The sequence below is a fragment of the Anser cygnoides genome, chromosome 2 (assembly GCF_040182565.1).
Source record: "Anser cygnoides isolate HZ-2024a breed goose chromosome 2, Taihu_goose_T2T_genome, whole genome shotgun sequence".
NCBI lineage: Eukaryota > Metazoa > Chordata > Aves > Anseriformes > Anatidae > Anser > Anser cygnoides.
In genome coordinates this window covers 123,704,477-123,717,092 of record NC_089874.1, presented here as the reverse complement: position 1 = coordinate 123,717,092, position 12,616 = coordinate 123,704,477, and the positions used below count along the sequence as shown (strand labels likewise).

The 12,616-nt window shown below is 42.0% G+C and overlaps 1 protein-coding gene across 2 annotated transcripts in view; it reads right to left on the bottom strand.

Moving 5' to 3' along the window:
• FAM110B (family with sequence similarity 110 member B) overlaps positions 1-12,616 on the bottom strand; it is a 108,472-nt gene that overhangs the window by 35,389 nt on the left and 60,467 nt on the right. Inside the window, exon 3 of one of the 2 annotated variants that reach the window (XR_010829690.1) lies at positions 8,071-8,187. The exons of the other annotated variant lie outside the window; for it this stretch is intronic. The gene's annotated coding sequence lies outside the window, so the exon portion shown is untranslated. The remainder of the gene's footprint in view (positions 1-8,070; positions 8,188-12,616) is intronic. 2 annotated transcript variants of the gene reach the window in all.

Below are 12,616 nucleotides of genomic sequence, written 5' to 3'. Positions count from 1 at the left end.
GAGTTACGTGGGACACAAAAGTTGGAGCTCACCCACAGAATCACAGAATTGAAGGGGTTGGAAGGGACCTCGAAAGATCATCGGGTCCAACCCCCCTGCCAAAGCAGGTTCCTTAGAGCAGGCTGCCCAGGTAGGCATCCAGACAGGCCTTGAATATCTGCACAGAAGGAGACTCCACAACCTCCCTGGGCAGCCTGCTTCCAGTGCTCCGTCACCAAACCCCCAAACCCACTGTGTTTGGCGGTAGAACTAGGTGAGCATAATAAACCACAGAGATATTTGGAGCATTTTTACATTTTCTTGGTGCCACACACGCATCTTCTAGGACACACCTAGAAGCTGATGCTGTTGCTTCTCTGCAATAGGAACTTTGTGCTCCAGCAACAGCCTTCGATGCAACTTGACTCTTCCTTCCAAAGGGCTTGCATGGTACCATCATTAAGTGGTCTGGCTATGTAACGACAACTAGAAGAGTGAAACCCAGCATCAGCTTGCTGGAAAAAAGGAAGGACTTCTGAGAGGAAGGTAGGGAGGGGGCAGTTTGTTCAGTCAGTGCGATGCTTCATATATACCACAGTGCCTTTCACGGGGAAAAAATACATACGAACAAGTGCAATTGAAGAGCAGAAAATTGAGCCAGGTGACGGGATAGGGAGATGCCAGGGCAGAGCTACCCCTGCCCGCACTTCCCAGCCTGGCCCAGAAACAGCTGGAGTCAGAAGGGCTGCAGGAGGCCGCATCTTGGCTTGGGGTCTGGAAAGAACAAAACCAGCCTCTGCTTTCGTGTGCTGCACCACAGCACGGGCAGCACTTCTGTCAGAGGCAGGCTTTGGCGTTTTTTTTTTTTACACCTTTATATCAGAATACATTTTAAGTCAGTTAAAAAAAGACAGTTTTTTAGCTCTAGATAATGACAAAATGCCAGCATTGCTGTTACTGAGTTGTAAGGACCACAGCATGTGGAAATTTGATTTTTTTTCTTGCTAAATAAAGTAATTCAGATTTTAAATATTCATTTACTTTTGCAGGGGGGAGGTAGTGGTGGGTGGCAGGAGGGATCAGCTGAAGCATAGCTGGAATAACTCGGCAGCATGCGTCACAAACGCAGTCCCCCCACCACGAAATCCTGTGCAACCGCAGGCAGGACAAGGAAGGGAAGCATCATTTGTAACCTGGCTCAATCCCGGATGCATTTTACTGGGTGAAACTTGCTTTTTGCCTGTAGGTTTGGTCAAAGTGATGAATTCAGTTGTGCACATATACAGTGATATGTAAGACAAAAGCAAGTGTCATCTTCTACCGTGAGTGAATAAACATTGCCAAAAAACTATGAGAGATCTGGTGGAAAGGGACATAACTGCCCAGCACCCTGCATGTGCCTGGCCAGTCCCACACCAGCTTCAGCAAGAATCATAAAATGGCTCGGGTTGGAAGGGACCTTAAAGATCATGTAACTCCAACCCTGACCTCAAGAGGGCAGAGCAGAGGGGCACAATCACCTCCCTCACCCTGCTGGCCATTCCTCTGGTGATGCAGCCCAGGATGCAGTTGGCCTTCTGGGCTGCAAGCACGCACTGCTGGCTCATGTCAAGCTTTTCATCCACGAGATCCCCCAAGTCCTTCTCTGCAGGGCTGCTTCTCAGCGAGTTCTTCTCCCAGTCTGTGCTCATGTCTGGGATTGCCCCATCCCAAGTGCAGCACCTTGCACTAGACTTGTTAAACCTCATGCAGTTCATATGGGCCCACTTCTCCACCCTGTCCAGGTCCCTCTGGATGGCATCCCTTCCTTCTTTGGCATCAACCGCACCACTCAGCTTGGTGTCATCTGCAAACTTGCTGAGGGTACACTCAATTCCATCGTCTATGTCATTGATAATGGTATTGAAAAGCACCGGTCCCAAGACTGACCCCTGAGGGACACTGCTTGTCACCAGCCCCCACCTGGACATAGAACCATTGACCACTATTCTCTGGGTGTGGCCATCAAGCTAATTCCTTTTCCACCCTTCAAATTCACGTCATCCCAATTTAGAGATTAGGATGGCGTGTGGGATCATGTCAAAGGCCTTACAGAAGTCCCGGTACATGACATTGGTCAGTCTTCCCTTGTTGACTGATGCAGTCGCTCCATCACAGAAGGCCACCAGATTGGTCAGGCACAATTTGCCCTTGGTGAAGCCATCCTGGCTGTCTTGGATCACCTCTTTGTCTTGCTTGTGCCTTAACATTGCCTCTAGTAGGATCCGTTCCATGACCCTGCCAGGCACAGAGGTGAGGCTCACTGGTCTGTAGCTCCTCGGGTCCTCCTTTCTACCCTTTTTAAAAATGGGAGTGATGCTTCCCTTTTTCCAGTCAGTGGGCACTTGCCCTGACTGCCATGACTTTTGAAATATGATGGAGAGTGGAAAGACGAAACCAAGACTCACCGCAGCCTCACAGGGTGTTATGGGAATAGGTTCAAGCAGTTTAGCCACTGTATAGGAAATTACCCAATGGCAAGAAGTCTAACAGGTCATTTTTTGTGGTGAGATAGTGGAAATGATAAATATAGTAAGAAATAGTGACAGACACCTCACTGAAACATGTATTTGTCCTCCTAATGTATATTAGCATTTCGTCCTCTCTACCATTCACAATTCTAATTCTCAACTAACATAATAAAGTAAAAAAAGATTAAGTATATTGCCAGCTACATAGTATGTCAATTGGACATCTGAATCACCAGTTGTTTTTTTTTTTTAACCAAATACACAGAAATAATAGTAAAACTCAGCCCCAATATAAGCACAGCTGATATAAGTCAATATCATTGGAAAGAATCTGTAATCACATGCTAATAAGATGATGCAAAATTTGTTAATATCCAGCACTTGGAAAATGCTATACAGTCATTGGCAACCAAAATACATAACCATTTTCACAGAAGTCCCAGAATGAGTGGATTTGCCCTGGGAGCGCACAGCCTGCCTATCGGGAGCAGGAAGCACATAACAACAGGTTCACAATGGAAGCCCAAAGGTCCGACTCCAAGAAGGAAATAAAACAAATTAATAAGAAAAACACTGCAGTCATTAAGATAAATGAATATAAATCGCTTTATGGTCATAGACTTGTTTATTTTTTTTAATAATATTAGCAATATGACTCCTTGGCAAACTAATAAGAAATTGGGGGAAAAAAATCCACATGTATCTACATGGCTCATCCTAAACATTTAGCAGTTACTTTGACAGTAAGTCTTTTCATGTTTTGGTATACTAGTGCAATGTTAGCATTCTCAACACTAGCCCGAAGGGTTTCTAAATTAGTAAGTCTATGTTACCATGGTAACATAATGTACTACCAAAATGGACCACTTTTTACATCCACTATAATCAAGTTAGTGACTAAGAAAGTTATAAAAATTCTTGCCTTTTCATTTTTTTGAGTTTGTTCTTTTTAAATATTATTATTAAAATATACACACAATGTTTTGTTTCTTACACAGAAAGAGGTCCAGAAAAAAAAATCACCACCACCAGCAACAAAAAGCAGTTCTTCAGACTTGTTCTTAGGTCTCTTTAGCTCCAGTTCCCAGACACAGAAAGTTTTAACACCCCATGTCTGGTTTTACTTTTGCAGACTGTGATGAGCAGATGATGACCTTTCCTTAACACAATACTGTTTAAAACACAGTGACACCTCACCCGCAGAAATTTCTTATGTTCCAGGATCCTGCCCACCGCGCTGTCTCGGATACCCCGGGGCATGTTAAATGGCACTAGATGCCCTAAAAGTCAACCTGCCATCCTTGATCAGACAATCTTCAAACTGAGAATATTCACGTTAAAAACATTCTCGTATAAAGTTCAATGTTCAAAAGGCATCATCTTCACGGTCATCGCATCCACACAGACCAGAGGATCTGTCCTACATTTACACAGATTAGATAAAATATGACTTTCTTTATATCTCAAAAAAATAATCACCCTGACAGGAAACACAGCCAACCCTCGCCAACCAGCCACGCCACACAGCACAAAGGCTACCACAGGATCCCATGAGGCCAAGGAGCTTTGCCCATACAAGCAAGTTTTCACACAATGGGCCTTACTCAAATGACATCAGATATTTGCAGTCAAAATCTTGAAGACTTATATTAGGATACTTTCTTTTAAGAGATAGCATCTCATTGCATATAAATATTTTTTGTCATAAGCCTGCTGTAACAACCTCTTCAGGGTATTCCTGTGGTCTCACTGTTCATAGAAGTCTTTTAAAATAATTGAGGCTATAAACATGAACTTTTTCTGACTCTTGCTGCAATGAAATTAAAAGGGAAAAAAGTCACGAGTTTATGGTTGTGTCAATAAGAGCTAGACCTATTGGTTTATCGTAACACTTGCCAATAGCGCTACCATTTTAAGTCTGCTGCCGAGTTCAATGATTTGTGAAACTAGAGGTATTTTTTAAAGGAAATTAAAAAGAATTTTTATTCACTTTTATTAGTGGAAGAATATGTCAAATATTCAACTTCTCAAATTTTGACCCAGTTGACTGGTTTTTATTCTTTTAGACAATGTTATCATTTACAGTTGGGAGCTAATGCCAGAGTATTTGAGATTAATTTGCTGAAATAATTTGCTATAATTTATATTCCCTTCAGAAAGCTAGGGGGGGAAAGAAGAAACAGTGTCCAAAGACACTATGAAAATCCCTCCCAAAAGACTCACATGAACACAGTATTGATCCTCGCCTTCCTTCACTACACAGCGTTGCAGTGAAGCAGAACCAGGGACTATTGCTTCTCTCCAGGCCCAGCTCTCCAAAAGTAACATCCAGAAAATATAAAGAAGAAGTTGCTCTCCTGTTCAAAGGATCTTCCTCCTGGGAAAGCATATCAGTTAAAATCATACTATACACAACACAGAGTTATGCAACTACAGTTTAACTTGTGTGATTTCCAATCTGGATGCACTTGTTTGAATGACTTTTTGCTGCACTCTTTTTGTCATTCTGCTGGAAATGCAATGCCTATCTGTGTGTGTAATCGGGGGTGAGTAGAGTTCATCATCATCATCAAAAAAAACCACATGCATGAATGGGATGCCAAAGTAAAATTATATGCAAAGATCAAATCTAGCAATAACCATCTACAGACCGGTCAACTTCCTGACTTTCAATGGCTGAGTTAGCAATAATTTTTGTCTGTGTTGCTTTCTCTCCTTCTTATTGCTGTTTCTCAACTATAAATAATAAATAAAAAAAAGTAATAAAGGTGGCTAAGGGATTCTCAGCTGAACACCTGGCTGAGCAAAAAAGTTAAAAGCCTCACAAACTTATATGTCCAATTAAAAGTTTACAAGTAAGAAGTCCTTCATCTGTGAGTGCTCAAAACATCACAGGAAAACTAAGTTCAACGGCATTATGCATTATCAAACATACATTCCCCAAGTATATCACAAAACATGCACTGTGGGAAAATCCTTTATAAGAGTCTTCTCTGAATTGTTCATTTAATGCAACTTCCATGAGAACAAAAAGACCAGATCATTTCACATGTATTGTCAGAAAAACAAAAATCACATTCTGGGGTACTTCTATCTATACTTTGAGGTATCACAACCAGATCTTTACCTGTCTGGTTTTGATCCTTACTTCAGGACTATTTCAGTTATACCATTAGGTAAAATAATCACCACCTTCCAAAACTCCTAATAGCTACAACTTAATTGTAAGGAAGAACTGGTAAGGAAGGTAACCAACAGTTGTTGACGCAAACTAATCTCTGGATCATAAAGCCCCATGTAGCTGCACTCCTGTCACGCAATACATGAGTTGTAAAACTAAGGTGCTTGAAAATAAATCAAACACCAAAAAGAAATTACTGCCAGCAAGGACATCGTATTTCAATGATAAAAGTGCATGTGATGCCAGCCAATTTCAAGCTGCAATAATCTGAACATAATCCTCGTATGTAAACCATAATTTATGGGAAATCATCCGAAATACTGATGGTAGAATTTATATCTTAATAGCTAGCATGCTGACGGCTAAAATAGTTCACACATTTGGCAGTTTTTATACTATGCAAACTGCCGGGGTAGTACAGAAATAAAGCTATTTCCATGTGATGTGCACCGCAGGAGCGTGCCCCTCCTCTAACAAGGGCTGGGAACCGGTCAGCAGCAGGAAAGTTCTTATTTCAAGTCCCTTTGCTGCATATGTGATTGCCTGTCCTAAGACACAGAAGTTTTACTGTAGTATTTCACTATCTGTCAGAGGAACACTTAAAATACAGTGTCCTCTCTTGTCAAGGATAATATTTATGTGCATTAAAAAAATGGAATTGCTGTGACAGTATGAAAGAGTTATGAATTTACAACGGTGGCCCACAGCAAGAAAATTGGGACTCTTCTCCATCACCTTGGAAGTGACACTTGGAAAGATAGCTGCTGCCAGCCTGAAACTCCACACAGCCCAGCCCCCCCCTTCCTCTCCCTGCCCCAAGGACAGTCCCAGGGTAAGAAAAAAAAAATATAATTTTAGAGTGTTTTTCCAGTTCCTTGGCAATTGCTGGGAAAACCCAAAAGATTTCAATTGACAAACTGGCACACGAGCCTCTAAAAACATAGATGGTGACAAGAGGTGTCACCGCTCTGTTGGACACACAGTCATGGAAGAGTGGTTTGGGTTGGAAGGGACCTTAAATATCATCTAATTCCACCCCCCGGCCATGGGAGGTTGGATGGGGCTATGAGCAACCTGGACTAGTGGGAGGTGTCCCTACCCATGGCAGGGAGTTGAAAGTAGATGGCCTTTAAATTCCTTTCCAAACCCTATCCACCAATGCTGTAACCCCATCGTAGAAGGCCACTGGATTTGTCAGGCACGATCTGCCCTTCGTGAAGCCATGTCGGCTGTCCCCAGCCACCTCCTTAGTTTCCATGTGCCTTAGAGTTTCCAGGAGGATCTGCTCCTTGATCTTGCCAGGCACAGAGGTGAGACTGACTAGCCTGTAGTTCCCGGGGTCTTCCTTTTTTCCCTTTTTCAAAAGGGGTCATGCTTCCCCTCCTCCAGTCAGTGGGAGCCTCACCACACTGCCACGACTTCTCAAATACGATGGCCAGTGGCTTACCATCTCAGCCTGCCCCCTCCACCCCCCGACCCCAACACCAGCACACATCTCCTTGCTCACCTACTTCGAAACTCCCAGAACCACAGGGAGACAAAGCCAAGTGCGCTGCTAACCAGACTATTCTTAATTGCGAAGAGGCCGGCTCCACCCTTCCCTCGGTCACCACACCCCTAATAAAGCAGCACTGCTTTAAAAAAGCGATCGAGATTCAGAAGTTGCCCCCAGAGTAGCCCTTCTGTGGTAGATACTGGGTTTCTAAGACATGCAAAGCCACTCGTCCTTCCAAGCCAGGCAATGTACAGCAGCGACCAGCACGTGCAGTTCTCATGCCTGTTATCAGTTTCAGTGGGAAGCGATGGCAAAATTGCACAATTCTTTTGGACTCCATGATCACACAGCATCTTCCTAGCTGGAGTTTCCAGATTTTCAAAACCCTGTATCCACGTGTACACATATATGCAGATTTTGGAAGAGTCTTAGAAGAATCTCTGCTCCTCATCATAAACCACCTCTGTGTTCACAATTTATATGAACTTCAAGAGATGATATAAGGAAGCTGTTGGAAAATAAATCTTTTCTGCTTTAGAAGCTTCACCCCACAGAAGGAGGGAAAAAACCCACTCTGTAGTGCTTTGAATTATACATCCACACTGCAGGAGAGAGACATGGCCAGAACTAGCAGTTGGCTCATACCCTGGTTTTGTGCATTTACTGGGTCTGTTCCAGCACTCATGCATTTCTCTCACATACTACCTTTACAGTAAAGTAAGCAAAAAAAGTGCTGTACCCTCTGTAAATCCAGAAGAAATATGCCACAAAATTTCTAAGAAATGTATCAGAGTTGTGTCTGAATTTTAAAGTGCATCTCATTTCCAGTGCTTACTTCAAAACCTTAAAATGGGAATTTCCTTAGTTTTAGTCCTCCCCTCTCCCCATAAATTAGTACCCACTACCTTTCAGAACAGGTTTCCTGCTCCACGTCATCACTACTGACTGAGCTGTACTTATGGCAGTGCTCACACCTCTGTGACAGAGTCTCAGAAACATCTCACTCAGGACCTCCATGGAATCTGTAAAATTTTTAATTTACCAAAAAGAAATAAAAACTCTTAAGTAAGAAGTCCACTGTTTGCTGAGAAGTTTTCTGATTAGCACCTTCCCGATTATTTTAAGTCATATACTCCCAAATGTTTTTATGGGAACACTGAAGATATAGTTAAAGATTTAGGTATCTCAACAAATAAGATGATTATTGTATTTATTTATCATAAATGCAGTTACCACACAGTAGCATTGCCAACTACCTTGTCTGGGAACTGGTGAATGTAGCACGGTTTTAAATAATCTGGCAGACAAGACTGGACTTAAGACTTTCAGGCATCCATTAAAAATAAAACAAAGGCACCAAGGACAACAACAAAAACCCTTTGGCTTTCCAGAATGGTATTGAACAGTTACTTAATGCTTGGAACCGCACTGTGGGTTGGACCAGTGTCATTCCCGTTTTGTACATGGAGAAAAGCACTTGGTCAGTGGAACAGAAGTGCAATTATTATTCCAGTATCTGGCTCCTGAAGCAAGGCAGCTTCCACTCATATTAGGCCACAAAGCAATGCTTCAAGTCTGCCAAAATAGCACGGCTACCTTTGTTCCCACAGTACCTGCACAAATTACTTTGTGAAGCACCAGAAAATGCATACCCAGTTTGCTTTGGATCTTCAATACCAAGCAGAACCATAAAAAAGTTGTACTTTATTTCATCATTCTTGAAGCTGTACCTTATCTGCTATGAACTTTACCCTTTATCTTCCTTCACAGGACAATTTGCTTTTCTAACTGATGGTAATTCTCATGGCATGCAAATCTACTCATCTCGAAATGCCACTGGGCCAGACTTGTTCTCTCTAGTCAGCGAAGACGCTTAAGCAAGTTTCTGTTGTGTTACAAGCTTTTGCATAACATCTGCACAGAGAAGTCTTCCCAGCAGATACCGTTCTCGAGATGTGCTGCTACAAGTACAAATCCAGGGCTTCCTGAAAAGACTTTTTTTCTAGGTCTTAATCGAAAAGTTAGTCATACTCATTTTGCAAGATTGCTGTGTGATACAAGGTAAATTAAATACCACCAAGACACAGCGAAGCATACTGAATCGATTTAACAGTGTTAGCTCTTCCCAAGTGGAAAGGATGTAAAACAAAGCAGCACCACAACTGTTCAAAAGCATAAGGGCAAAGTGACATTAAGGAGACAGAAAACCAACATTTTGATAACAAGTGAGAGATGATAGATAATGCTAGGGTATTATATTGGAATTTCAGTATTGGCTATGACAGAGAAGAAAGAACTAACAAGAAGATGTAAAGAGAGATGATACGATCAAAGCCACAGGCTTGGGAAATGCACTTTCATGCAATATTCAGAATTGATTTAAATGGGACAAGACTGCTTTCATCCAGGCTAGAAAAGTGATGGCGAGGTACTTTAGTAGTAAGATGAGACAGGCGGATGGAAGATTTCACAGCATGGGCAGATAGGGAAGGCTGCACCTTGGACACGCAACACCAGGAGAACAAGATACAGACTGCACCGGGTTGCAAAAACCTTGACAGAATTAAAGCAGGGGTAGGAAACACTGAGCAGTTTTTACTCCACTAATACTGTATTCGTATAATACAGTATACCAGTACTGTACACTGTATAACTGCTTTTCTGTGCATTCATTTTTCATTACTATTTTAAAAGATTAATAGGTTTAAGGGAAGAATAGAAATATTTTCTGATTCAAGTGGATTGCAGAATTTTTACCTTAGGGAGAAATTTAGGAAGCTAGTAATAAGAGCTACTTTGTCTGCAAAGTTCATCATAAGGGCTCCTTAAGACATAAGGCTCTCAGTAGGTTAACTTAATAGCAACTGCACCGGCTACGTAAGAAAGTGACCTTTATTGGTAAGAAATATTAGGACACTTCAGGGGTTTAAAAGACCCCAAAAAGAAATTCACGGTATCAGCTGAGCAGAGGACAACTTGGAACAGACTCTTACATTTTAACTCTGTTTTTACATACTTACAACTTATACAGGCAAAAGTCACATCTATTCAGAAATAAAGGCTGTAAATCACCCATATCAGAGGCAACTCAACCATTCAAAACGTATGCAAACTATTTAAGGATTAAGTTTCAAGGGAGAGTACATTTAAAGAAATACAAACCACCTCAGGTGACAGCTCATGTGAAATAGGGATGCTAAGGAAATCTCCCTGGACTCCAAAATTATGCTAAAATCATGCTGGATACAATGGGGACTGAAACAGAATTACACCTAGCACGGTTTTGCTCTTTGTGAGGGAAAAATTCAATTATTTTTTTGAGGCTGCATCAGCTCTGCATTTGTAACTGGGCCATCTGATTTCTCCCACAAGTACAAAAAGTTGAAATGAACCAATAGTAAAAATAAACCTCATCAGCCTGTTTTCTCAGTATTAGACATTTTCTTAACACAATAAACACAGCTCTGTTTTGAAGACAAAATGCGAGTGAGGCTGCCATAAAGGATCACTGTCCCTGGATGCCTGTCCTCTGATAAACAGCCTGAACTGCCAAACCTTTCCAGATCAAGCAAAAGCCCTGATACTGTGGTGCAAGGTGATGAGCCGTGCTCTGGCCAGTATTTCTGGCTGAAAGCAACCAAACACTGCAAGGATCTCAAGCTATTGTCATGACCTCACGAAGTCACACCTCTGTCCGAGCACTCCTTCCAAGAGCATCTGGTGTGGATCTGCCTTTGTACAGCATCCGATGGTTGTTCTCAACAACCCCGTGCCTCTAACTGGCAGATTTCAGCAAGAAAACATCCTAACAAAAGGAGCTGATACAGCACCCTTGTGCTTAATGAAAACTCATTTCCAGCTGTGAGGAAAAGAAGGCAGCTTGCACCCTGGTGCACTTTACTGCCAGAAGCAGCAAATCGCTAAAAAGCATTGTGAAGAGCTGGGAATCGAGTCCCCAGAACTAATAAATCCTTCCTTGCTATTTACGTGGCACTCCCTAAGTAGCCAAAGGGGAACCCTTTCTGCCACTTGGGTCACCTCTTCCCTGCAGAGGTTGGAAGGGCAGCACCAGGCACCAAGGCAACAGTCACAGCGGTGACAGCCTGGTGCTCGCTGCTGGCAGTGCTGAGCCATCTCCAGCTTTTGGGGCAGCTCGATTTAAAGGCAGGTCCCAGTTCTGTTGAAGAATTTCACATCAAACATTTCCAACGTTTCTAGCTGTATCACATAAAGGAAATGAGAAGCAAGTCTTACACCTGTAAACATGGAACTGGACTTTTTCTTCTTGCTCCAGACAGCCAAACAGTCCTTGCAACTGAAATCCACAGCGCACTTGAGCATTATAGATTTGGGAAGAGAGGGAGCTGGAATACAAGATGACGACGGGACGGTTTTAAAACATACTTGCAGGAAGGGGAAAGGAGAGCAGGGAAGAGAGACTCAGCCCACCAGTACAAACCCACCTTCTTTTCAGGCACGTTTGTGACATCCAACAAGAAAAGACTTCTTCACTATTACAGATTACCTCTAAAGGATTTTTGAAAGACAGTCGTATGGACCAAAGAAAATAATCTAATCAAGTGTAAAAGGCCTAACTGCTAAACTAAAATGAAACAAGCAGGGAAAAAACTGCCCCATTCATAAGGATTAAAGTATTTATCTGATTAATTTTTCAAAATTTAACAAAAAAAGAATTTCAGAACTTCTTACTGGCTGTGATTGAAGCTGAAGCAAGGAACTAAGCAAGCTCTCAAATAGAAATTGGTTTCTTTCATCTTCAAAACATTTTTTTTTTCCAAATGCCTTCACTGCAAGAAATGTCTACGTACCATTTCTAAGATGTTATGTCAGAACCTGTAAACAAGCAGGAAAAATAAATCCCTCACCATATTTGAGCACAGACCGTCAGAACAGAAAATATGGCATTGTCATGTATTTAAACAGTAAAAATCCAAATGCTTGTCAGAACAAAGATAATGTTTCTGCTACTTCAAATATAAAACCTTAGGTCTGCACTCTTTGGCACTTGTCTTGGCCAAGATGTAAACAAAGACGACCTCTTCAGCCCCAAACAATGTAATACTAATGATGGTGATCATTTAAACAAGGAGAAAATTACTTTAATTGGGGATGAAAACAAGAAAGAAATCTTGTTAATATTATAAGGCAGGAGTAATGGCTTTGAAGGGATGGGATGAAGAGCTTTGCCCTTCTCCCACAAAGTTACCCAAAGCATACTAGAAAGGATGCCTGTAGACAGCTTCCTCCAACACTGCCCTGAGGGTCGCCTGGTGCTTCGTTTGTACGTACCCAAAGACTAAATTTAATTTTTGTAGTCAGTCAGCCTTGTCCAGCTTTCCAGTTTTCAGCAGTGATGTCAGACCTACACACAGGCTGCAGAAACAGGGCTGAAGCAAGCAGAACGGTAATTAGGTGCATTTAGGACTCCAA